This window comes from Canis lupus, chromosome 10, assembly GCF_011100685.1.
Source record: "Canis lupus familiaris isolate Mischka breed German Shepherd chromosome 10, alternate assembly UU_Cfam_GSD_1.0, whole genome shotgun sequence".
Taxonomy (NCBI): Eukaryota; Metazoa; Chordata; class Mammalia; order Carnivora; family Canidae; genus Canis; species Canis lupus.
In genome coordinates this window covers 36,853,835-36,881,501 of record NC_049231.1, presented here as the reverse complement: position 1 = coordinate 36,881,501, position 27,667 = coordinate 36,853,835, and the positions used below count along the sequence as shown (strand labels likewise).

General features: G+C 37.2%; 1 long non-coding RNA gene and 1 pseudogene across 1 annotated transcript in view; one reads left to right on the top strand and one right to left on the bottom strand.

Annotated features, from left to right (window-relative positions):
* LOC102154326 overlaps nucleotides 1-8,793 on the bottom strand; it is a 30,524-nt gene extending 21,731 nt beyond the window's left edge. The window contains exon 1 of the long non-coding RNA XR_005365712.1: nucleotides 8,511-8,793. This is a non-coding gene — a long non-coding RNA (uncharacterized LOC102154326). The remainder of the gene's footprint in view (nucleotides 1-8,510) is intronic.
* Nucleotides 8,794-9,182: 389 nt separating this feature from the next.
* On the top strand, nucleotides 9,183-14,635 carry LOC100688991 (annotated as a pseudogene).
* Nucleotides 14,636-27,667: the final 13,032 nt, after the last annotated feature.

Genomic DNA, 27,667 nt, shown 5'->3' with positions numbered 1-27,667 from the left:
ATCCATTGATAGACCACTAGGATGCTTCCAGATCTTGGCTATTGTAAATAATGCTGCAATAAACATAGGGGTGCACATATATTTTAGAATTAGTGTTTTCATTTTCCTTGGATCCATACCCAGAAGTGGAATTGTTGGATCATATAATAGTTATTTTTAATATTTTGAGGATCTTCCATACTGCTTTCCATAGTGGCTGCATCAGTTTGATTCCTACCAACAGTGAACAAGGGTTTCCTTTACTCCACATCCTTGCCAACACTTGTTATTTCCTCTTTTTTATACTAGCCATTCCAATGGGTGTGAAGTGCTATCTCACTGTGGTTTTTATTTGCATTTCCCTGATGATAAGTGATGTTGAGCATATTTTCATGTGTCTGTTTGCCATCTGGATGCGTTCTTTAGAATAATATCTCTTCAGAGGATGGAGGGATGGGCAAAACAGGTGAAGGAGATTAAGAAATACAAACATTCAGTTACAAAATTGATAAGTCGTGGGAATGAAAAGTACAGCATAGGGAAGATGGTCAATAATACTATAATATTGCTGTATGGTGTCAGATGGTGTCAATTCTCATCACGGTGAGCACCAAGTAATGTATAGAATTGTCAAATCACTATATAGTACATATGAAACTACTATAACATTGTATGTCAACTATACTTGAATTAAAAATAAACTAACATAAAATAAAATGGTGAAAATATTTTTTAGAAAAGGCAGATTAAAAGAATATTGAAAATAAAGCCTATGTCCCCTTGCTGCTCTCCTGGAATTATAACACATAAATCCAGAAGTCTCCAAACTGTTGATCACATGCCTCTATCATTAAGAAATTTGGAACACACATTATCAACGTAGTATATTTATAAATAGTAAATCTACACTACTATCATTCATGAAAATCTCAAGACCGAATACACACTTGGGATGAGATTCACTGACAATAATATTGGATATAAATATACATATCAAACAGTCTTTCTGGTTATTTAGAATTCCTTTCAATCTAATTCTTGAAGAAGTTTCTAGATTGTCACAGTTTTTATCTATATTGAGGCTGATGAAATATTCCACTAGGAATAGGGGTGGGGTGGTGTTACCACTCTCTCTTTCCTTTTGCAGCTTTCCTGGAAGTTTTGGTACTATCCTCAGGCTGCAGCTTTCTTGCAGGAAGCTACTCTAAGCCTCATCCATGTTGTGAAGGTTAATTCAGCCAAAGGTAGGCAACAGAAGGCACAAAAATGGTTTATTAGGCACATACATATTACAAGCATACATGGTATAATACATCGATACATAGCACAGAGGATGTGTTATAAATCCCATAACATGCAACAGCTGGACATATGAACCAAATGAAAATACCAGTGTCAAAACATATTTTGAGTAATTTACATAATTTATTTAAATTATTTTTATTTTCTAGTTATACATTAATATATTGCACATTCCTCTAAAGCTCCTCACTGGAGACCAACCTTTGACCTACATATCCATGTGATGTCTCTCCTTCCTGCATTGCAAGGTCATGGAAGACACAGTTTATTAATTTTTGCATCCACTGTGCCTCATGTATGTTCTTAGTACATTTTTTGGATGAATGAATGGGAAGCATTGGCATTTTATTTTATTGAAAATATCTAGTTAGGGGCGTCTGCCTTCAGCTCAGGTGAAGTTAGTTAAGCATCTGCCTTCAGCTCAGGTCATGATCCCAGGGTCCTGGGATTGAGCCCCACTTCAGGCTCCCTGCTCAGTGGAGAGTCTGCTTCTCCTTCTGCTTGTGTTCTCTCTCTCCCAAAAAAAATAAATAAGATTTTTTTTAAAAAAATAGAGTTAAAATTATTAATCTTTAATCAAATAAGAGTTCACTGAAAATAATGTATTTTAGGAGTAACTACTAAGGGACAGTATTGATTTTTCTCAATTTTTATTTGTCATTCCCTCATGGACATCATGTTATAGGGCATGACTAGAGCCCTCATCACCCCCCTGCCTAAGCCACTTTATGTCAGGTCCCATGAGCATTTCTTTAGAGGCTCCCGTTCTAGATTACTGTCTCTCTAGTTTTTTTCTCTGTACTGACTCACTGAGCAGAATATTATAATTTTCTTTTTCATTATACAAAGATAAGTATATTTTTATCTTAAATAAGACTAAGTATTCAAAGTACTTTCTAGAAATATTTCAATGTATATAAAATGAAAAAATTAATAGCACCAATGTGCTTTTTCAGGTAATTTGTCAGTTTACCAGTCACCTGTTTAGACTAGACCAGTCTTTAGGGTCCTACAGCCTCGGAAAGTACTGATAACAATAGTTAATAGCTGATACTCGGTGATTATTTTTCATGGTCATATTAAATGCTTTACAAGCTCTAGCATAGGTCCTGTTATTATTTACACTTTTCCTACACAGAAACTGAATCCCAGAAAATTTAAGTCACTTGTCAAAAGCAGCTTTTACACTCAGGATATCTGTTTCTAGAACCTGTGCTCTTAGATGTGTGTTCTCCTGTCTACTTTCAAAGACCCTTGTAGACTACTCCCCCCAGTAAACACCAATGAGAGGTGATGTACTCATCAAAATGTGCTAGCAGTTCTACTGGGAACAAGCTTCTGTTAGGCCAGCTAGAGTCTTCTGACAGGCTGAAGATGACCAACACATAAAAATACGGACTAAAACTAGCCTTCTGTCCAGGGTGCTGAATAAGCAATTGTTCCAACTGACAGTGGAAAAGTAACAAAATTTTAAATAACAAGTTCACTGAAAAATTTTTCATGTGTTCACTGGAATAAAGCCAGAATTTTGATTAGTAGCATTTTATTGATTCTACCCCTTCATTCACCAATAGGATACCACACCCCTCCAGATGGAGATACAGCTTTTAATTCTTTTTGTGTCACTCATTTCCCAACACAGCACAAACCACAGTATTTGGCACATTCTCAAATGTTCAGAGATGAATTATACATTTTTACTTTGTCTTCTTTAATTTCCTCTGCAGTCATGTTAAGAAGGGCTAGTATGTTCACAGAAAGTTCCTAACAATGAATTGAATGAATGAGTGATAAATGATTTTTCCAAAATCAGCTTTAAAACCCAGTTATCATAAGCTTGGTGAACCAAGTTAAAACTTTATTATTTATATATGAGTGTACATAAGAAAATCAACCACTTCTTCAGCAATGTAAAATAAAAATAGGCAGCCAGGGGCAGTCTCTTCAGCTCTTTGCTAACAACGACTATGAGGAAAACTGGCTTCACTGGAAGACGTGAGAAAATTACAAGCCAGGGTCGAGAGGGCAGATGCCTGCACAATTTTATATTTCTCCAGACAGTGGGTATTAGATATATTTATGGTCTTTCAGAGCACAGTAGTCTGTAATGCAATTTTAGGTCATCTAATTGAGAAAGAAAAATGGGAAATGTTTTCCAGACATCTCTGCTTAAGCTTTCCCTGGATCCATGACATTTGTATCAATACAGGAAGTCATGGGGATAAATTGAATTTATAGACTTGTGAAGAATAAATCAATTTCCCATGGAAAAACCCTAGTACCAGAGCTTATACGTAAGCTTCCTCCTTGGCTATTTTTATTTGTACTTGCTTAGAGTGTGGTACAAAAACAAAGAACTGTGACATGTCTAAATGAGTCATTTTGAGCAGCAGAACCATTTGAGAAATTTTTCTCTAATAACGGAACTTTCCTATTTCTACATTTGCTTTGATTACACAGCAAGCTATGGAATTCCAATAACACTTGTTTTTTTCAATCACTTGTAAGATAGTGAAATAGGACAAAGGAAAGCATTTTTAGTCATTTGTCTTTGTAACATAAGTTCACCTTCCTTCTTATATTTTTCTCTTTAGAGTAAAAGATGCATTTGAAAATATTGAGAAATTGTGATGGTTTAGAGAGACCCATATGTGAGAGATCCATCCAAGTGACTAAAACGAGCAATGTTCACATCTTAAATAAATAAGACATTTTTCCATGGTGTGCCAGGAAAGGTTGTAGCAGGAAACAGATGGTCACTCCCATGAGCAAATACAAGAAGTTCAGTGTCAGGATCAGTGCCTACAATGTGGGTTCAGAGGAGCCTAAGAAGAAGGTGGTGAAAGTCACCAGAACTCTCAACAGCTGTAGGTCCTAAGGGGCAAGAGAAAGGGCTGAGATGCCACAGGTTGTCGCCATGGGAGAGCTGAGTGCAAGAAGGCAGGCCATGGCCAGACTCAAAATGCCCCAGAGAGGTGGGACAATATGCCCCCTCCTCTCTGTCTGTCCCCTCTGCAGTCTCTCACTGGTACAAACACAACCAAAAATTGACAAGTAAAAGGTAAAGGTAATTTGTCCAAGAGTGATCCATGCAGACTGATCTCTAAGCAATATAGCAGGTCACCTTCTAGTTCCATGGAAAGCTGCTAGAGCCCAGTGCTTAAGGCCACATTTCCTGGATAACCTCATGGCTTGGGCTCCCAAAGCTGGTGCTCCTCTAACACATGCAAACACTCAGCTGAAAGGCAAACACCAGAGTCAAAGTGTTCGGCACATTGTGCATCTGAACAGATCTGTGCTTCCCTAATCATGCAGCTAAAAATGCCACAACCCAAGGTTTTATTACAACATCCAACCCTGTTAGACTTCCGAGTATTGCTCAAGAAAGGATGGAAAATGAGCATCCATACTGGTCCTACTGATGTCATCTTCCTGAGTTTTCCCTATCAGGGCCTGATATGGGTGCTGTCTCATCATTCACTTGTTTGCAGTGAGTAAGGAAGCTAGGTTAATACAATGCAAAGAAGTCAGCCTCCACACACACAAGATGGAAAAGTGTGCAGATTTGATTTGGAGGGGTGGGCTGGGCTGTGCCAGACGCTATACTGGGTTTTAGGGTCTCTCTCTCTCTTTCTGTCTCTTGAGTTCCACCTATAACTTATTTCACCCTTGTGGCAGCACTGATTGGGGCTCAGGGAGAACAGTGTTGATTAATTGATTTTTGTCCAACTCTGTTAAAGAGGGCGAACTTCAAACTTTCCATCAAATTTATGTTCAGCAAGTTTTCAGGGAATTTTAGGCATGTGCTCCCTCTTCTGCTGAACATAAGTCAGGAATAGCAATATTAACAATTGCATTAATAGCCATCATGGCTACCACTTATAAATTTTCTGTATGTGCACAACATATTTCACATTTTTCATTTAATTTTCTCAACAACCTTCATTTCATATTTTAAGTATGAAAAAATGGAAGCTTTAGAGAAGATAAGTAACGTGCCTCTATTCACACAACTGGTAAGTGGCAGAGCGTGCTTCAAATCTAGGTTCAAACTCAATTACTAAACTATACTCCAGCACACTAATTGAAGGATTTTGTTTTTTTGTTTTTTTTTTAATTTTTATTTATTTATGATAGTCACAGAGAGAGAGAGAGAGAGGCAGAGACATAGGCAGAGGGAGAAGCAGGCTTCATGCACCGGGAGCCCGATGTGGGATTCGATCCCAGGTTTCCAGGATCGCGCCCTGGGCCAAAGGCAGGCGCCAAACCGCTTGGCCACCCAGGGATTCCAATTGAAGTATTTTGAAATAGCACTGACCTTGAAGCCAAAAGACCTTGTTCTTAGCCCTGGAGACAAGCAGGTGACATCCAGGTGTCTGAGGCCATGTGTGAAGGAAAAAAAGTATGGAGGCCATAAGATGTTGAAACTAAAGAAATCTTTAGAGACGTGAAGTCCAGTTGTTTGTTTGGAATATCTGTCTTCATTTCCTGATATGATACCTGGGAACCTAGAACCCTGACACCAAGGCTTCTGAGCCAAGCTAGCATAGATGCTTCTAGAATGGCAAGGAGATACATGGCCCAGCATCACTGGTGACACCGCAGTCTGCAGACACTCTTGTCTCTGAGAAAGGAAGTATGAAGCAGTATAGACACTTTTCTCAGTTTCTGCTAACCATTTTACCCACTAATCACCCACACAATTAATAGAAAGTGAGACCCCTACCATTTCCCTTTAACTGATATTGTGACAATAATACAGAGAGATTAGGACCCCTGCATGCATGCATCTCTGAACCTCAGCATAGATGCCCAATCTCTCTACATGCACATCTTCATTTATAACATGGTGATGACAACACCTTTTCTGTTCTACCTCAGGACTAATATAAAGATGGAACAAGAGAAGGTATGTAAAGTCTAAAACACACTAAGTTGTGTCTCTGATCAAATAGTTCATATGTATTACGGCCTTGCTCTGTGCCCGGCATAGTGTTGAGAGAGACAATGATAAGGATTGGAACTGTTAAAAAAGCCTTGAAGTCTTTAAGAAAGAAAAGCTATTCCTGCATAAAATGGGTGCTTAATATAAACTGTCTTCCCATGCTAAATGAATTTGATTTGTTGCTCACCTCCCAGTGGGCTCCTGAATGGCTGCCCCATATGAAACAGTTTCAGGAGACCAGCTGTGTAAAAAGATCAGAGTTCTGTGATATCATATCTCCTGGGGTCAATATGCTCCCCTATACTTTTAATGGGATGTCAATATATTTCACTTCTGACTTTAGTAGTCTGACTTGTGACCAACATATGGCTATCCACAATTACTTAGAGGAATATCTAGAAATACAAGGGCCACTGAAACAGGCTGTGTTTGGAAACTATGAAACTCAATGAGTTTCAATACTGTGCTAATTCTCAGGAGAGAAATTGCTCATCCAACTCCACTGATTAAATCCTGCTGTTTATTTAAAGATGGACATTAAACTTTTGGGAAAGAAATAAATGATTAAAAATCACTTTAAGTTTCCAAGCCATTCACAGCAGAGTAATGACTACAGCTATTTCCGCTAAGTCTATTTTTAATCAACTCTTCATTTTAAAACTCATTTTGCTCTGATTTTTGTTTTAAAAAACAGACACCATGGATCATGTTGATTTTCTAGACTACAAATCCATATATGTTAGGGGAAATTTCTTATTGAGGAGCATTGAAGATTGGATCTCAATTAGCTGGCAACCGGAAGGACTGTTGTTTTCATTATATTCAAGTAACTGAGTGACTTTCCTTTTAGCAAGTGGCACAAATCCCTCTAAGCTTGAGTTTTATTATTATTTAATGAATGAAGGAGAGGAGCCAGATGATTTGTCGGTTCTCTTCCATCCCTGATAGTGTTGGGCTCTAGGATTCTTCCAAGACTGGCTAGTTTTAGTCAACAGAGAAAGCAGCAAAGATAACTAGAGTAGAATCTGTGGCATTGTGATGTCAGTTGACCCATGACAGTGTGTTTCTCTGTGCGCTGGACTTTCCTGGAAGGTGCTATACTGACTTGTGCTCTGCTCATATTTTTGTAGTTTTTGCATGTTTGGTGGCTCCTCTGCCTCTCTTTGCCCCATTAGCTCAGTGGGGTCCAGAGAACCTGCAGCCAGTTCTTTCCAGCTGAGACCTCTGAGGCACAACTGATGACAAAAAGTCTGGATTCATCCACAGAACCACCTCTCTGTGTCTGCCCCATTGCACAGGCTTATGCCTGGGTTCAGTTGAGCAGCATGTGGTAAAGCACTCTGTGCTTATGAGGGGACAGCCTCCTTGGGAGAGAATTGTTACTAGCCCCCTATTGACCAAAACTTTAGTATAATTTCTCTTGTTGGTTTTTTTTCCCAATAATAATAATAATAATAATAATAATAATAATAATAAAATAACCCAAGTTTTCATCTGTCTTTCCTTGATAGATACTTATTGTCTTTTCTAATTATATAATTACTGCCTTAAGACTCCTTATGGGCTTATGTATTATGGATGGAAAAATATAGTTTCCTGAAAAGAAGGGATGTGGAAAGGAAATGAAACAAGACCTCTGAAGGTTGTGCTTAAGGCACAGGAAACTGACTTATAGGCCTGGGTTGGGGTTTTGCTTTGTTGTGGGAGGTATGCAGAGCATAAGAAGGGCCTGAATTATCCTGGAGCAAGACAGACCCATTTTGGAGGCCACAGTGAGAGGTAAAAGAGGTGGAAAAATGACATCAAGAGCCATCCTTTGGAGTAGTTCCTTCAGTTCCCATTATGAGGCTTGCAGGGTGATTCCTCTTCTTCATGAGTCCATGGTATCTTTATAAAATTACTCATTTGGTGATATGTGATAGAGTGGGTCTATTATTCAGACTTCTTGAAATATACACAGGATACAAATAGAGGCTACTTAATGGATACTAGCTCATATGGTTACATGGTTGTGCCCATCATTTTCCCTAGAATTTAACCTTTGGAAAGGAGGATTGTGTCATTCAGTCAGTTTAATTGGCTGAAAGGGAATTGTAATGCAAACAAAGGGAGGGGTCAATTATTCTAGGAATTTGCAACATGATTTGATTAAATATATAAGTTACAGAAAATAGGGCTACCTGAGCATTTTGCTGTGGAACTACTGTGACTGTGGAAATAGACATTATAATCATAGGATGGTAAAAGAAGACATTCATTCAACATATAACTCATGCATACTTACTTTGTGGCAGGCACTGTGCCAAGCGCTGGGTATCAGATTGAAGAAGCACATGTGCATGTTGCCCCCTCTCCAAGTGTTCTCCGCCAGAGAGACACACACATTGAATAACTTAATTACTATTCTAAAAAGTGCACAAATAATTAGAAAGAATATCACAGGGACATCTGCCTTAGTCTAGGATATCAGGGAAATTTCTCTGAGGAAATAATATTTAGCTCAAATCTGATGGTTGGGAAGAGATAATCAATCTACAGGAAAAAGAAGAGCAACAAAAAGAGCACAAATAAAGGCCCTGAGGTAGCAAGCAGGATGACACAGTCATAGAACGGAACTGGGAGAACAAAGGAAAGGGGGGGGGCGGGTATTCAAGAACTTAAACTACTTAGTCCAAAAACTAAGGTGAACAACTTACCCCAGTTTGTCTTAGATTTTCCCAATTTCACAACTGAGAGTACTACATCCCCAGAAACCCCTCTATCTCAAGGAAATAGGGACCAGTCTCCCAAGACCATCTGATTTTAAGGCTGAGAGGCCCAAGTGTTGGGACCCTCCTCTGTCCTGGGTACACCAGGACAACTGGTCACCATACTTCATGGTCATAGATAACCATCAGTGGAAATGGTACACCTGATTTGAGCTATAGGTGATGGGCCTTGACTGGCTGAGGGAGCAATGCCCAAGTATGTGATTTGCACAACCGAGTGTCTAAGGAGACCTTCCACTGAGACAAGAATGAGGAAGGAAGTCCGTTTGGGAAGTGAACAATCACAAGCTCAGTGTGGATATGCGAGGTTGAAGGATCGGTGTGTGTCTTCCTGATCATGGGGCTTACTAAGTATCTGGAACTCTGGAAAAGCTCCTGGGTAGTCTGGATCTGTAAGGGAGAATCTAGAAAGGAGATAATTACCTGAGAATTATCAAATAGTAGCTGAAGCCTTTGGGAATGATTGAGAAAAACAAAGGAGATTGTGGAGGGGGAAAGGAGTTAATGACTAAGGCTGGAGTAACTTTAACGTTTGAAGATTTAATAAAGGTGGAGAATTAAGAAATAGGCCTGAGGAGATACTGTCAGAAAAGCAGGAGGGAAAAAGAGCAGTTGTCATGGAACAAATGGCTTCCAGGAAAGAACAAAGGAAGGATTGATATTTTGTCCAAAAGGAGCCTCAAAAACCACCACTGACTTTTACAAGGTAGAAGTCATTGTTAAAACTATTTGTACTTTCATAGCCAAAATTATTAATTATACTTTCAAGTATAAGTTAATAATATCAATTCCTGGTGCATATGAACCATTTGGACCCTCAAAAAAGTAACAGGTTGCACCGAGGAAGGAAAAAATTATATATATATATATGGTTTCTACTCAAGGTACTTTGATTGTGCAAGGCATATTAACTGCAAACACTGCAAAAATGCAGTGATTTTTCACAAATATACAGAAAATGCCTCATCTTACAAGAGGTATTACACTAGGGATTTAAAACAACTGTTTCAATAAAGAGTCAGAAGTAAATATTTTAGACTTTGAAACCCAGAAGTCAAAATCAAGGTTATATGCAGGTATTATTATTTAACAAGAGAGAAAATAAATTCTCACAAACATTATTTGTTTGCTTGTTTGCTTATATGTGAATTAGTTTTCTGAAAACAGGTCTACCACGGGGTGCCTGAATGGTTTAGATGCTTCAGTGTCTGCCTTCAGCTCAGGTCATGATCTCCAGGTCCAGGGCTTGAGCCCCACATTGGGCTCCCAGTTCAGGGAGAAACTGCTTCTCCCTCTCCTTCTGACTGCCACTCCCCCAGCTTGTGCGCTCTCTCTCTCTCTCTCTCTCTCTCTCTCTCTCTCTCAAGTGAATAAATAAAATCTTAGCAAAAAAACAACAAAAAACAAAAAACAAGTCTACTAGTAAAAAGAATGATTTGGGGATAGAAGGAAGTTAACTTAACTGAGGTTCAAAGCTAAGGTTCCAGAAGCAATGCTGCCACTTTCCCTGCAGTGTGAAGAAAACAGATGTGAAACCAGGTCTTGCCTACCAAGGCTTTGGAACCTGGGGGCTGCCAGATATCCAAATGTCAAATCCAGCTTTGTTGGCCATCCTGTCTGACACGTTGGACCCATGCCAACATTGACATTACAAATAATGAAAAGGTTGTTAAACTTCTCAACCCAATAAAGACAAAGAAAATCAAGTGTGAAATAAAAATTTTGAAGAATTTATGAGGCGATCCCAACATCACCTCACTGGCAGGCATTGTGAAAGATTCTGTATCACGAAGCCCACTTCAGTTTTTGAACACATGAATAACACAGACTTCAAGCAATTGTACCACTGTTAACAGACAATGATACTTGGTTTACGTGTATGAGATCCTGAAGGCCCCGGAGTATTGTCACAGCATAGGACAATACTTCATGGGAAGTGAAGCTCCTTCATGTCATGACTGGTCATGAGCACAGAAAGCTATGGCTAACAGACTCTGGATTGGCTGAGTTTTACCATCCTGCTCAAGAATATAACATCCAAACTGTTTTCTGATACTTCAGAGGTCTTGAGCTACTGTAGACTATCAGATGTATGATTCTACAGAGGTTGGATAGGTAGAGCTTGGGTTGTATGTGGCAAGCATGATCTTCTGGAAGGAGCCATTTTTCCACTGACATAAAATTACATTCAGTCAGTGAAGATAGCCTAGGTTCTGGGGTCAGAAGATTATATATGTCGTATGACTACACTGACAAATATAACATGGAATTAGACCCACCTTTCAATGATATCCTGGGCAGATGCTCCTGTAAGCAATGGGAACAGTTTGACCACAATGCAAACCAGCAGCTTGTCTGCCCTGAGGTCTTCGATTTTCTGGGCAGGCTTTGGCAATCTGCCTTCAGTCACCGCTTACCACAAGACAGGCCATAGATCACTCCTATCTCCATGCTGTTGTGAAGGACCAGGCTTGAATGGGCTCATCTAGCATATGAATGGGCTCGTCTACAATGGATGGGTGCAGTACATCTGTCAGCAGTGCCAATGTGACATCATGGATTTCTTTAGTGCCAGCTGCTTCACCCCCTCGGGCCTCTAGTGTGCTCACCAGTGACTATGGCTGCCAATCCCCCTGGAATGCCTACTCGTGGCACTCATGCCCAGCAGGAATGGCGCCCTCTAGCTCCTGATCCCTAAACAGAGGTAGAGAGCCCATTCTTTCTCCATGCAGCTTTTGCCTTGTAGGGAGGGATGAAATACTTCAAAAGCACCTTATAGGGGAAAGGATAAAAAATGAGTGGGAAAAATTAGAGAGGGTGACAAAACGTGAGAGACTCCTAACTCTGGGAAACAATCAAGAGATGGTGGAAGGGGAAGTGGGTGGGGGGATGGGGTGACTGGGTGATGGGCACTGAGGTGGCACATGATGGGATGAGCACTGGGTATTATACTCTATGTTGGCAAATCAAACTCCAATAAAAAAATATACATATAAAAAAAATTTAGGGACAGCCTGGGTGGCTCAGCGGTTTAGCGCCGCCTTTAGCCCAGGGTGTGATCCTGGAGTCCCAGGATCAAGTCCCACATCGGGCTCCCTGCATGGAGCTTGCTTCTCCCTCTGCCTGTTGTCTATGCCTCTCTCCCTCTGTGTGTCTCTCATGAATAAATAAATAAAATCTTTAAAAAAAATTTTTATAAAGATGTATAAAATTAACAATAGGCCAATAATTAATTGCTGCAGAAAGGCCATTGGCAGAGAAAAAGAATATTCATTAATTTTATTGGTAAAAAGACACATTTTAAAATCTGGTTTAAAAAGTTGAAATCTAAAGACTTTTGATGAAGATTAAAATGTCACAAAATTAATTCATTAAACAAATTAAAATAATTTAAAATTTTAATCCAAATTGATTTAATGCTCCCAATAAAGAAAAACTAGTACATTGTTTTATGATTTAGGGTTTAAAAAAAGCACCAAGTCTGAGCCATTGCTTGTGGACTTATAGTAGTTCAGATCATTTTTAAAAATTACAAAGGCTTATTTTTTTCTTAACTCAAACTTTTTATAACTCAAGGATCCTCTGAAAAATGACCTACCATTTGAATACTTCATAGACAAATTTTTTTTCTTCCTTTTAAATTCAATTCCTCATCACTAAAGGACAAAGATAAATCAGCCTCAGTTTCCATGACTGCATTTGGGTGGAGATTACTTCCCACATTCACCATTGTGCCCCCATCATCCCATATTTAGGGTGGTTTGTTTCTCATGCTCTTCTCTGGAAACTACAAAAATGCAGCATCTTCAAGAGAGATGGGAAGAAAGGAGGAAGGAAGGACCCAACCAGCAAGAGCAGTGTACTGCTAGCCACTTACTATCACTGTCCTCCAAAGGTGCTTTGGTGGGGTTGTCCTGATGAATCTATCGGGAATAAACCTTCATTCATTTCACCAAGCTGTCAAAAATCTACCCAAAGAGTAGACAGGACCTGAAAACTTCTGTTCAGTAGTAGGAATCATGTCTTATTGATCCATTCGCTAAATCCAACTCACTTATAATTTCAGTTTCAATTTACTTAAAAAATTTAATACCTTCCCTCTCAGGCTCCTTGCCTTGGTCCTATCCACTTTCATCTCCCATATATACAGCTGGTAAGAGGGGGGAAGGCAAAATCTTTTTCAGTTTTGTCTGATTTAGCTATTTTGAATTGTTACTGGGCATAGCATAATTCTTTTTACAAAAGAAACAAATTACAAAAGAGACATTGTCTATGTAGGCTTCAAGTTAGTAATGCTTTAAGATCTAATAGAAGATGTGGCAACTCTGAAGTTCATTTTAAGCTTCTTGCCTTCTTTTCCTCCTATCCTCCCCTTCCCTCACAGCCATCCAGTGGCAAGTCCTGCCCCCTGGTCCTGTAAATGCATCTGACAGGTAGGAGCAGAGCCGCTACATCCAGTGAATGGGAAATGGTAGCCCCTTGCTGTGCTACAGGGAGGCAGGGCTGTGAGAAGAGAGTTTTTAGTTTTCCCCTATGCATGAAAGTCCTTCATATGTGAAATTTCCGTGTTGGAATTCCTTGGTGTAAAAACAGGTTTGATTTTATTACCAAGAAGAGGTGTAAAATCCCCATATAAAGGTTTCACGAGGTGGGTGTCTCACACTCAACATCTGAAGAGCCTGTGGTCCTGTTTTGTGGAGGCCCCCTGCAACACCCATATTTACACAATTCTGGCTCCACCCGCAGTACCAGGAAGGGCTAACGCGCCTTTAAAATCACCACAGCCAAAATATCTCTAGGGATTAAGTATCCTTCACTGTTTTACTTTGTGTCTCAGCAGTGCCAGGAATTGAGGATGGAATAGTCGCCAGTTCTTGTGTGTTTGTGTGTGTACAATGGATTTTCCATTGTAATTCAACAACCTAAGTTTATCAGGTACTTTACTGAGTGAAGCCTAGCTTTCTAAGTACAATATCATAACAGTCAGCTCTGTATTTTCTGCCATGATGTGATTAACAGAGCTGCTGGTAGGAACTAGGAGAAATTCTTCCAACGTATTTGAAGGCCTGAAGTCTTAGATCCTTTCCCCTCCCTACCTTTATAAATGTGAATTATATTACAGGTTACAGGTTTAACAACCCTTCTTAGCTCTAAAAACTTTATCAAGGTGGTAGCTTGAGTAAATATAATGGTAAACTTTACAAGAAGCTAAAGCCTCATTTTAAATTCCTTCTCAACCAAAGGGAAACCATTCAGACTGTGTGGCAAGATGATTTTCTTCCTTTTGGCCCCTTATGGTGGATATTTCCTGGTCTCAACCTGTTTATGTCCTAGAATGCTGTGGTAGCTACCATGTTGAATTGTGCATAAGCTAAAAGCAAGGGATGTGCCAGAAATGCAATATGTGATTACCTTTGCACTGGATTGGAATTTGAATGAGACACTTGGGGTTAATGGAGTCTTTCTTTTGAGGTGGGAAGGAAGGAGAGTCAATCAAGACTTCACAACCCACCTTTGTAGCTCAGAGAATCTAGGTGTGGCTGAGGCTGATATGGAGTGTTTTGGAAGCTGGATATCCTGACCTTGCAAGAAATTGAAGGTGAATGCAGAGGACTCTGACATGCCACTCAAGAGCCTTTTAAAACATGTATGTAGAGGGTTTTTAAATATTACTTAAGAAGTCACTCAAGAAGCATGAAAAAAAAATAAGACCCAACTCCCAGCTGGGTGAATGCCAGGGGAGGGGTGAGGGCTGGGGCAAGGTTTTATAGAATAACAACTTTTAAAAATAAATAAATAAATTCTAGTCAGTTAACGTACAATGCAATATTGGTTTCTGGAGTAGAATTTAGTGATTCATCACTTATATAAAACACCCAGCACCCATCATAACAAGTGCCCCTCTTAATACCGATCGCCCATCTATTCCATCCCTTACCCACCTCCCTCCATCAACCCTCAGTTTGTTCTCTATCATTATGAGTCTCTTATGGTTTTCTTTCCTCTCTCCTTTCCACCCTCCCTCACAGACGTTCATCTACTTTCTATAATTCCACATATGAGTGAGATCATATGGTGTTTGTCTTATAGAGTAACAACGTCTGTGTTCTTGTAAACTATCTCATCGGTATCCCTTGTATTGGCACACTATTTCTCAGCTCTACCCTGTGTATGCCGTGATTAGATGGTAGGAAGTGGAATGCCAATATAAAACAGCTGTTTTGGCCTAAAGGTTACTCTAAAAGATTTTTAAAGTATTTTTTAACTTTGAAGTGGTCTTTTTTTTTTTAAGTATGAAATCAGAAGTTCCCCCTCCCCTGCCTGATTTATTAGTTGAGAGATCCCTTGAGCTTATGCAGAAGAGTAGGAATGTGAATGTGTGAGGGCCCCAAGTGTAAAATGTCCACATTTAGACTAGTATAGTCAAGACTGCTTTATGAGAAGATGAAAATTTCATCTACAATATGACTCGGAAAGCCTTGGACTCCAGCTCACAAGTATCTTCCCCAATACCTATGCTGGCAGAAACTTCTACATTTTACGTCCTTCTTTAAGGGTCCCTTAAAACCGTTCTTATGCTCAACCTATTTAACATTAGATTCATTAATTTATTATGTTAATGTATAATTACATTGATTTATTACATTAAATTGTTATTTATAATTCATCAATTCATTAAACATTAATATCCTGGATCTAGGAAGGATAACTTAACTAATCACTATCTTATTGTTGACTCTTCCATGCCTGAGACTAGAGCACTAACGTCTCAAAACCCATGGGGTACTAACAAGACTGCAGAATTTGGGGCTAGGAAACTTAAACTGTAGGCCTTCAGCACCAGGGCATCTGCTAAGGAGGCATTCACCCCTCTCCACCCTCAGGTCTGTTCCAGTGCTTATAGGTTCTCATGCTAGTAAGAGTCAATTGACTAGCTGTAGACAGAAAGGTATAGGGTTTTAGACTTTGCCAGCCTAAAGGAGGTGATCCTTGGCAGGACAATCTTGTGGTTGAAAGTATACCCCTAAAGAAACTGGGTGTTTAGGGAGTGTTTCTTCTATATTTGAAAGTCCAAAATGAAAGGGGGAAATGGATGACCAACTGTGTCCAGAGACTTGACTAGTGGTCTCCCCATATTGGATTGAATCTGCTCACCAAAGTGGCCCAGACAGATCATAGAGACACTAGGGGCAGTGTTGTGTGAACCACTAGAGAAGCCCCTGGGGGTTTCTCCCCTTATCCTTACTACTTTTCCCTTCTACTTATGTTGAATTTAATTTGCTCTTCTCCTAGATTAAGATCTTTTATTTTAAACATTTTTTTTCTGTTTTAATCATTTAAAAATATAAATTTCAAGTTTTGATATGGTTGAGTTTTAATTTTCAATACAAAATATGTTCCTAATTTCTCTTGTGATTTCTTCCTTGGACCATAGATTACTTAAAGGCATGTTACTTGACTATCAAGTATTTGTAATTTTCCAGGTATCTTTTTGCTACTGTGTTTATTTTAATTTTGCTATGAGCAGAGAACAAGTCCTATATGATCTCAATCCTTTTAAATTTATCTAGTTGTGCTTTATGTCCTAGCATAATAATGTATCTTCGTAAACTAGAAAAAATATAGTGTTGGATAATTTTCAGTTAGGTCAAGGTGGTAGGTAGTTCAGATTCTCAGATTCTTTACTGAATTTGTTGTCTACATGTTACACTCATTACAGAGAACAGGGTACAAAAAATTCTTCCACTGTGTATTTGAATTTGTCTATTTCTCTTCTTAGACCTAACAATGCTTTCTTCATGCCTGTTTGCATATGTTATTAAGTGCTTACACATTTAGGAATTTTTTACTTTTTTTACTATTTGATTCTTTATAATAATGAAGTATCTATCTCTGGAAATTTTTCTTGTTTTGAATTTTAATTTGTCTTATAGAAAAATCAGTCTAAAACTTTTATGGTTGGTTTTTGCATGGTATTTTTTCTATCCTTTCACTCCTAACAATCTGTGTCTTTTTATTTAAAGTATATATATTTTCAAATAGCATTTGTCTCACTTTTTTATCCAGTCTGATAATCACTGCTTTTAAAATAGTGTATTTAGTCCATTTTTATTCACTGTGATATTTATATGTCTTTATATGTTTTAAGTCTACCATTTTTCTTTTTAATTTGCTTTATATTTATTGTTTTCTCTTTTCTCTGCCTACTTTTGGCAAACTTTTTAAAGATTTCTTTATTTTTTAGAGAGAGAGAGAGAGAAAGCAGAGAGAGGGGCAGAGGCAGAGAGAGAGAGAGAATCCTCAAGCAAACTCCCCACTGACCATGGAGCCTCACACAGGGATTGATCCCAGGACCTCAAGATCATTACCTGAGCCAAAATCAAGAGCTGTGGACGGCCACGGACTAGCTAGAGTTACTAAACCAAACCAAGCTCGGACTTGCATCCCTCATTCACTCAAAAGGCTAGGGAGCCTGACACTTGAGAAAGGGCTTGAGCAATGGTTTTCAGAATTTGCTTTTATGTGATCACCCACATAACGCAATAGATACAATTTATTCTGGCCTGGTCATAAACTTAAATAAGGGTCTGTGCTGTCCTTGCTGGTCTGTTAACCATATATAATGTTCCTTCGAGGTATATACACCTGGAGCAACAAGCTTATATATTAACCAGAACCCTAAATCTTCTGGCGCCTGTGGGTCTGTCTTGCATGCTGATAAAGGGAAAGCTTGGAGGGATTCACAAATGTGCTAAGAATGGACACTTCCTTATCTTTGTTTTGCTTATGCTATATAATGCTGTAAAACCTTGAATAAAGCTGACACTGCTTGGACATCATCCACTGTGTCCCTCCTGTCCCCATCTCTTTACTTTTCTTTTATTTTCCTCATCCCCTTACCCTCCGGACCCTGATTGTGTTGCCGCAGAGCGCCCAACAAAGAGCTGGCCATTGAACTGAGGGAGTCATCCAGGCACCACTGAAACAATTTTTAATATTTCACTTTATGACATCTGTTGACCTTTAAGCTACACTTTTTGCTTCATATTTATAGATTGTTTTAGAGATTATAGCATGCATATTTATTTCAATTCACCTTTAATTCATATTATTGCTGTAATTTAAAAATCTTACAGCAGTGCACTTTCATTTACCTCTCATATAGGAGTTTCATGTCTACCTACATTATAAACTCCAGAATAGAGTGTCTAATATTTGCTTTAAACAGCTTTCCTTTAAGACAGCTAGAAATAATAATTTAAAAAAAGGACAGAAATAAGGAAAAGGACTATTTTGTATTTGCTTACATAGTTATCATTTCTAGTGCTCTTTGCTTCCTTCTGTAGACACAAGTTTCAATTTGCTGCAATTTGCCTTAGCTTTAGCGAACTTCTTTTTGGATTTCTTGTAGTGGGTTTCCCAAAGACAAATGATTTCAGCCTTTATGTATCTGAGATGTTCTTATTTTTCCTTCAGTTTTATAGGTCATTTTTGCAAAATAGAGAATTCAAGGTTAATATTGCTATTTAAAAGGAGTCATTCTACTGTCCTTCTGATTGTTCTGTTTCTGATGAATGTTTAGCAGTTATTTTTATTATTGTTCCCCTGTATCAAATATGGCAAATGTGGTTTTTTTTTCTGACTGCTTTTAAGATTTCCTTTTGTCTGTTTACATCAGTCCAAAATATTGTGGTTTGTTTGTGTTTTCCTGCTTTTAAACTTACAGGTTTATGTTTTTCATTAAATCTGGACTCTTCTCAATCATTGTTTCTGTAAATATTTTTTTCTACCTCAACTTCTCTCTCCTGTCTTTCTGGCACTCCAGTCACAAATATGTTAGACCATGTCCCATTGATTTTTTCTAGTTATTTTTCTCTCTCTGCTTCAGTTTTTGTTACCCCATCTCAAATCCCACTAATCTGGCTTCTGTACTTATCTAATCTGTCATTAAGCCTATCAGAAAAAAATTTTCAATTCAGATATTGTGTTTTGCTGATGCAGAATTTTTATTGGTTCTTTTTCTAAATGTGAATTTCTATGCTGAGTCTTCATCTGTCATTTTTTTATCCCCCTTTCCCTTAAACCTTGAATACATTGATAATTGCTTTAAATTTTAAATTATTTATTTACTTAATTTTTTTTAGACATAGAGAACAGAGGTGTGAGGAGGGGCAGAGGAGAGGGAGAGAATCTTAAGCAGGCTGCATGCCCAGTGTGAAGCCCATTATGGGGCTCAGTCTCACAACCCCAAGATCATGAACTGAGCTGAAATTAAGTCAGATGCTTAACCTACTGAGCCACCCAGGCTTAGTACTGTTTAGAAGCCCTTACTTTATAATTCCAACATCTCTTGGGATAGTCATTTTCTATGGCTTTCTGAAAATCGTAGATTTTATGTTGCAGAGAGTTTATGTTACCTTCCTTATGATAATATTTAAATTTGTTTTACTCATTTATTGGCTAATCAGCTTCATTCTATTATATTCTATCGTGCTAATTTTTAGACTGGTCGAGAGCATCCTTTACTCTGTGACTAGTATAGCCCTGTGTTCTGGCCTTGTTGTGCTCTCAAATGGATGCCTGTGGCATTCACTATGGCAAGACAGCTCTCCAGCATCTGCCAGCATTGTGTGACCCTGACAGCCCTAGTAGTTCTTCCCTGCAGGACTTTAGGGAGTCTTATTCCATGTATGTAGTGCTGGTATTTGGGTAAAAATTCAAGGAAACTCCTATACAGAACTCGTCTTCTGGACACCTTCTTTTATGTCATGTTCCTTATGTTCCTAGGCACCTCAGTGACCCTGAACTTTATTCTGTGCTTCCTCCACCCAGTATTCCCACTAGACTCTGGGCTTGAATGCCCTATGGCATGGCTTGCAAAGCACCCCCAGTAAGAAAGCCAAGGACATGTGAAACTTGTCTCATGACATTCCCCTCTCCTAAGGATCCCAGCCCTATGCTGTCTTTCCTCCAGTGCCTGAATATGGCTGTTTTCTCCTGGTTTGTAGTGGGAAGATCTAAAAGATCTGAAATCTATTACTACCTCATACTACCTCATGGTTCAAACCAGAAGCACTCACATTTTTTTTTTAATATAAGGAAAATAAACTTATAAATATTCATTGAATGAATTGAGAAATATGATGGTATCAACACTTTATAATGAATATGTCTTCTTAAGGGTTTTAGAAATTTGGGATTAAATTCCTAGCTCTGTGCCTTCAAATAATTATTTAGTCAGTCTCAACCTCAACTTACACATTTGTAAATTAAGGAGGGAGTATTGGATTATCTGTAAAGTGTTTCCTAGATATATCTTCATATTCTGTGGCACAAAGATAAAATTATGAATTTTTCAGTTTCAAAGAAATCCAAAAGTCATCCCCTTTATCTTAGCTTTGATTATAGTTTATAAATGCTTTGATTGGAGAAGTAAGATGAGGGGAGAAAAACTGAATGCTTAACGTACTATCAAATAATTTTTTATATGCTGTGTCTAATGCTTTGCACAATAGGCATTTAAATTTCCCATAAGAATACATGTAATATATCAAATAACTCAGTAAATGGTGCCATCAAGAAATCATTCCTTCCAAGTGAAACTATGTTTGTATATTAATTCTAAGAATGTGTTGAAAAATAGTTGCCAATTTAATCATTTAGACTCCCTTCTTTATGTTTGGGTTTAGTGACCAGACTTAAATAAAATTGGAATAGTTGGTGCAATTTGAAGATTGAAGATTCACATCCTTTACTTTCATTTATACATGTGTTCTACAAATACTCATAGAGAACTTATTATGTGCCAAGAACTGTACTAGCCTCTGGAGACAAAATAAGAGGCAAAATAAACTTGATTCCTGCTATCACAATTTAGAGTCCAGTGGATAAAATAGCATGAATCAGATAATCAGAAATAAATGTAATGTTTCAACTGTGAAATGCTCTGTTAAAGAGAAGAATGTGGTTCAATAAGAGGTTATAATGTGGATTTTAGTTAGGGGGAAAACAGCATGCCAGAAAGAAGCAGCAGCCAGTATTAAGCCCATTAGTGAGAGGAAGTTGAGCAAATCTGAGGGCATAAAAGAAAGCAGTATGGCAGAAGCAATGAGAGTAAGGGGAGTTAAGTACAAAATAAGGCTAGAGGAATAGTTAAGGGCCAGGTTATTTATTTTGGTAGGACATGTTAAGATGTTTGTCTTTTTTCCTAAAAATAATAGGACACATGGAACATTCTCCAGATTAGATCATATATTAGGGCACAAAATAAGCCTTGACAAATATAAAAATCTTGAAATCATCCAAAATAGCTTCTCTAGCAATAATAAAATGAAAATAGAAATCAATCCAGGAACACTGAAAAATTTATAAATACATGGAAATTAATAATTATTAATAGTCCCTTAATAATTCACCAATGGATCAAAAAAGAAATCACAGGGAAATTTAGAGCCATAAACACCTATGTTTAAAAAGAAGAAAGGCCTCAAATTGATTATCTAACTGTACACCTTCAGGAACTAGAAAAAGAAGAACAAATTAAAATCAAAGCCAGCAAAAAGAAGGAAATAATAAAAGATCAGAGATAAATGAAATAGACAATACCAAAAAAATAGAGAAAAACTAAGTTGTTATTTTAAAAGATCAATAAAGTTGACAAGCACTTAGCTCTACTAAGTGGGAAAAAACACAGAAGAGTAAACTGAATAAGATCAGAAATGAAAGAGAAAGCTTTACTACCAATCTTGCACAAATAGAAGTATAAAAAATTATAAGAGAATATTATAAATAGTTGTTTACCAACACAGATAACTGGACAAATTCCCAGAAACACACAAACTACATAAACAGACTCAAGAAAAAAAAAACAGACAATCCAAATAACCTATTACCAGAACAGAGATGGAATTGGTAATCAAAAACCTCCCAAGAAAGAAAAGCTCAAGAATAGATGCCTTCCCTGAAGAAATCAACTGATCATTTAATGAAGAAATACTATTGGGTCTTCTCAAACTCTTCTAAAACACAGAAGAGAGAACTCTTCCTAACTCATTCCTTAAGGACAGCATTATCTTAATACCTAAGTCAGACAAAGACAACGTAAGAAAAGAAAACTACAGATCAAATCCCTTATAAATAATGATGTAAAAATCCTCACATACTAACAAAGCAAATCCAGCAGTATATTAAAAACATTAATAGCACAACTATCTTAGCTCAGACTGCTATAACAAAATACCATAAACTTCTCATAGTTCTGGAGGTTGGAAGTGTGAGATCTGGGTGCCATCAGGGTCAGGTTCTTGGTGAGGCCCTGCTTCCTGGTTTGCACATGGCCAGCTGTCATTGTACCCTCACATAGAGGAGAGCAGAATGAGATAAAAAGCCAGTTCCCTGGTGTCCTTCATAAGGACACTAATCTCATTCATGAGGGCTCACCCTCGTGATCTAATTGCCTCCCAAAAGCCTTGCCTCCAAATACCAACACACTGAGATTAGTGTCTCAACAGGTGAATTGGGGGTGAGAGGGAATACAAACATTCAAGGACACTGCAAAGACCAAATAGGACTTATTTCATGAGCACATCTATAGAATCAATGTTTTAAATAGAATTATCCCAATTGAGGCATAAAAGGAATTTGGTGAAATCCAACAATCTTTTATGAAAAAATACACTTAACAAACTGAAAACAGAATTTTCCTCCATCTGGTAAAGAACATTAATGAAAAATCCACAACTAACTTCATGATCAATGGTGAAAGCCTGAAAGCCTTCACCCTAAGATCAGGAACAAGACAAGAATGTTTGCTTTTGCCAGGGTTATTAGTCAAGAAAAAAATTAAAGGCATCCAAATTTCAAAGGAAAAAGTAAAAGTATCCTTATTTGCAGATGTCATGAGCTTAAAGCTGGAATAAAAATGCACAGAGACTGTTAGAGCTAATAAATAAATTAAGCCAGGTTATAGCATGCAAAAGTCAGCTGCATTTCTAAACACCGGTAATGAACAATCTAAAAATGAAATTAAGAAAACAATTGCATTTACAACAGCATTCAAAAGAATAAAATGTCTAGGAATAAATTTAACCAAGGAAGTGGATGACTTGTCCACTGAAAACTCTAAAGCACTGATAAAATAAAGAAAACTTAAATAATGTAAATGCATCTGGTGTTTGTGGTTGGAAGATAATCTTGTTAAAATCACAATACTACCCTAAGGAATTTACAGATTCAATTAAAATTCCAATGGACCTTTTGTAGAAACAAAAAACCAATCCTCAGATTCCTATAGAATTACAAAGGGCTCTGAGGAGCCAAAATAATTTTGAAAAAGAAGAACCAAGAAAGAAGAGTCACACTTCCTGACTTAAAAACTTATTAGAGGGAAGCCTGGGTGGCTCAGCTGTTAAGTGCTTGCCTTTGGCCCGGGGCAGGATCCTGGAGTAGCCTGATCGAGTCCCACATCAGGCTTCCTGCATGGAGCCTGTTTCTCCTTCTGCCTATGTCTCTGCCTCTCTCTTTGTGTCTCTCATAAATAAATAAACAAAATCTTAAAAAAAAAAAAAAAACTAATTAGAAAGCAACAAAGAGGAATCAAACAATGTGTTACTGGCATAAGGATAGACCTATTAACCAACAGAATATATTTATTCATTCATTCCAGAAATAAACTCAAATGATTTTAGACAAGATTGCTAAGATCTTTCATAGAGGAATGAATAGTCACTTCAACAAATGATGCTGAGACAACAGGATGTTCATATGCAAAGAATGAATTAATTTATTGCAACCTCACACCATCTATAAAAAATCACTAAAAATGAATCAACGATGCAAATACAAGAGCTATAACTATTCAACTCTTAGAAGAAAGTATAAGTGTAAATCTTAATGATGCTGGATTGGCCATGGATTCTTCATATGACACCAAAAAGGAAGAGTAGCAATAGAAAAAATAGATACATTGGACTCAATCAAAATGTTAAACTTTTGTGCATCAAAAGACATTATTAAAAAAGTGGAAGATACCCTATAAAATTGGAGATAATATTTGCAAATCATGTGTTTAATAAGGGTCTAATATCCAGAACATATAAAGAATTCTCAGAACTCAACAACAAAAGATAAACCACTCATTTTGAAAATGGGCAAAGTATTTGAATTGATATTTCTCTAAATAAAATATATAAATAGCTACTAAGCACTCAACATCACTAATCATTAAGAAAATAAAAATAAAAACCAAATGAGACACACTTTGCACCACTAGGATAGTTATAATTTTAAAAGGAGGGGATAACAAATGTTGATGAGGAAATGGAGAAATTGGAACCCTCATATACTGCTGGTGGGGATGCAACATGTCTCAGCCACTGTGCAAAACACAGAATTGCCATATGATCCAGCAATTCCACTCAACAGATGGATGAATCAATAATATGTGGTATATACAATGAAATATTATTAACCTATAAAAAAGAACCAAGTACCGACATATGTTATAACATGAATGAACCTTAAAAACTTTATGGTAAGTTAAAGAAGTCAGACAAAAAGGTCACATATTTCATTATCCCACTTATGTGAAATAAATAGCATAGTGAAATCCACAGAGGATAGAAAGCAAACTGATAGTTGTCAGGCACCAGCAGTCAGGGAGAATGGGAATCAACTGTGTAATCAATTTGGAGTTTTCTTTGAAGGTGATGAAAATATTTTAGAATGTGATATTAAGTGGTGGTTACATAACATTGTCAATGTGCTGAATGCCCATGAATCACATGCTTTAAAATGGTTACTTTTATTTTATGTGAATTTCACTTCCATGAGAAATTTACATGACTAAACTTCTAACAACTCAAAAGAAGAATAAATTTTGTGAAAAAATAATATGCACTTACATTTTTGGGGACAAATTATAGCCAGGATTAACATAAATCACACTTAACTTTTTTCATATTCTTCAGCTTTATAGCATATAGACTCTTCACTATTCAACCGTAGCTTATTTTTCTAGTTTCATCAATATCTTAATCCTACCTCCTATAAAATATAATGAAGTTACATATTTATTGCCAACAATTCCTCAACGTGTTCATTCATCACTCTGTATGTTTGCACACACTACTCAAAATACTGCTTAAGGTGATAAAAATGCAGAAGACCCTATGATCTGACAGTATGAAGTACCTAGCCATCAAACATTGTAGTATTAATCCTATAAGCTATTGACACTGAAAATATTCATAATGAATTGCCAAATGTAAACATATTGGTTAACTTTCCTGAGGAATATGTTAACTGCTATCTAATTTGGAAATATGTGCATATATGAGTGCATAGAAAAACATCTAAAAAATATACACTACAGTTACAGCAATGGATACTTCTGCAATAGAATTTTTTAATAATTTTGTGTGTTTTATTAATAGCTTGTGTTAATTTTGTAATCCAAAAAATATTTTGTTTATTTTTTGAATGAGAATATATTAAAAGATTATTTTATTTTATTTTTTAAGAGGTAATTTTAAAGGTTATTTTACTAAAAGTGAAGAGATAAGATTTTCATCTGGAAAAAATTTACTCTAGCAGATGTTTATGTGCAAAAAAGATGTATGTCCACTGTTAAAAAATTTCAGCACCAGGAGCACCTGGGTAGTTCAGTTGGTTAAGTTTCTCCCTTCAGCTCAGGTCATGATCTTGGAGTCCTGGTACTGAGCCCCACATTATCAGGCTCCCAGCTCAGGGTGGGGTCTGCTTCTCCTTCTCCCTCTGCCCCTCCCCCTTCCACTGGTGCATACTCTCTCTCCTTCTTTCTCTCTCTCAAATAAATAACATCTTTTTAAAAAAAATTTCAACAGCAGTCCAGGCCATTAATTATTTGGATTAGGGTTGTGGTGCAGTGACCATGAGAAAGTGATGAAATAGTAGAAAGAAATATTAGAAGAAATTGACAGAAATTGATGATACTTAGTTACTCTCTGCTCTCAAAATGCTATACATTTGGGATAAACATAGCTACATTTTTTTCCATGCAAATATGGAAAATAACCAGGAATGGGCAGCATTTTAAATCAGTAACATCATAATGTGACCAAGATATCATCTATTATTCTCTGAGTAGTAAGCTTTCCCCAGGATCCTAGAAGCCATGACACCTGAAATAGAAATACAAAGAAGAGGCTGGTGTATGAAGAAACAAATAGGACCCACTTGACAATGGATTATAACTTTTCTCAGGTAATTCATTTTTCTCAAGTATTTTGATTTTTTGCTTTGTCTTTTTACTCTAGAAAATGTGTTGAAAATGGATTGCCTAGTACAAGTTAGCAATGTGTTAGCTTCAGCAGTTCAGGAGAAAAAACTGAAATTTTATGTCCCAGAATTCCTTTGCCTTTAAAATTAGTCAATAAAAGGGACATACATAATATGTGGAAAGCAGAAGAGAAGGGAAAACCATTGTTCTGCAAAGGGAAGACAACACAAATCATTGGCAGTAGCTTCCCTTGGCTTCCAGGGCTTCTCCTGAGAATAACTCACCATGGTGCTGCAGAAGCTGGGCTAACAGTCTGTGTACTTCCCATGTCTCTAAAAAAGAGACATTTCCTCCCCCAGTCATCTCAATGGTTGTATAAACCTCTAATTCTCTTTGCTAACACTGAGTGAATTGGGTCTCTGTTCATTTCCTACCTAAAATTATAATCAACCTTGAGAGATTTCTATTCTTATTTAAAAGTCTTTTTAAACATTAAAAAAAAAAATCCATGTCATTATTTTCCATAATAATCTTGAAATGTTGGAGTGGTATTCATAAATAAAAAATATATTCTAAAACCAAATAGTATTGTGTGATATCACCAATGGTTGCCAAGAAAATTATTTTAATAACATGATGGACTACATTAAACAGACAGTGATAACTGGTAATGGAGTTGTTTGTTAAATAACTTATTTGGCAAAAATCCACTGAATACTTATTGTCCAGCTCTGTGCAAGAATGTTTGTTAGATAGTAATTATGATAAACTGAATAAGAAATAGTCTTTGTTCCCAAAGAATTCGTCATCTGGGGAGGATACTGTTGGAACATCATTAACTATATTAAAGGTAATGGTAATAATAGTAAGAACAACAGCAACAACAAGTAGCACTTACCAAATACATACCTGTCAGGAACTAGAATGTACACATTATCTCATTTAAGCATCACAACAATCTGATGAACTAGGAAACATTATTACTTCTGTTTCACAGAGAAGGAAATATTTGAAAGGTTGTAAGATTGGCTCAATATCAAACAACTAGTAGGTGATAACACAGAGATTCAAATTCAAACATGTCTAACTCTAGAACACATCTACTACCACACTTTAATGCCAACCCTATGAACTACTTCCAAAGGAAATACAGACAGGGACAATTCATTCCTTTTCTGGAAAATAAAAGCTATGCAGAGAAGTGACTTTTCAGTACAGGCTAGAAATTTTCCACATGTTTAAGAATGTGTAGGAATTCAAGACAGAGATGAGAAAAGGCATATAGAAATAAAAATGAATGCAATGTAGTCATATGTGACTAGAAAAGAGAATATAGAAGGCTACTGGCAGTTGATGAGCCTTCAAAGGAAGTAAAAGTTCTTCCTGAATTTAAACTAAGGACCTTAAATGTCAAAG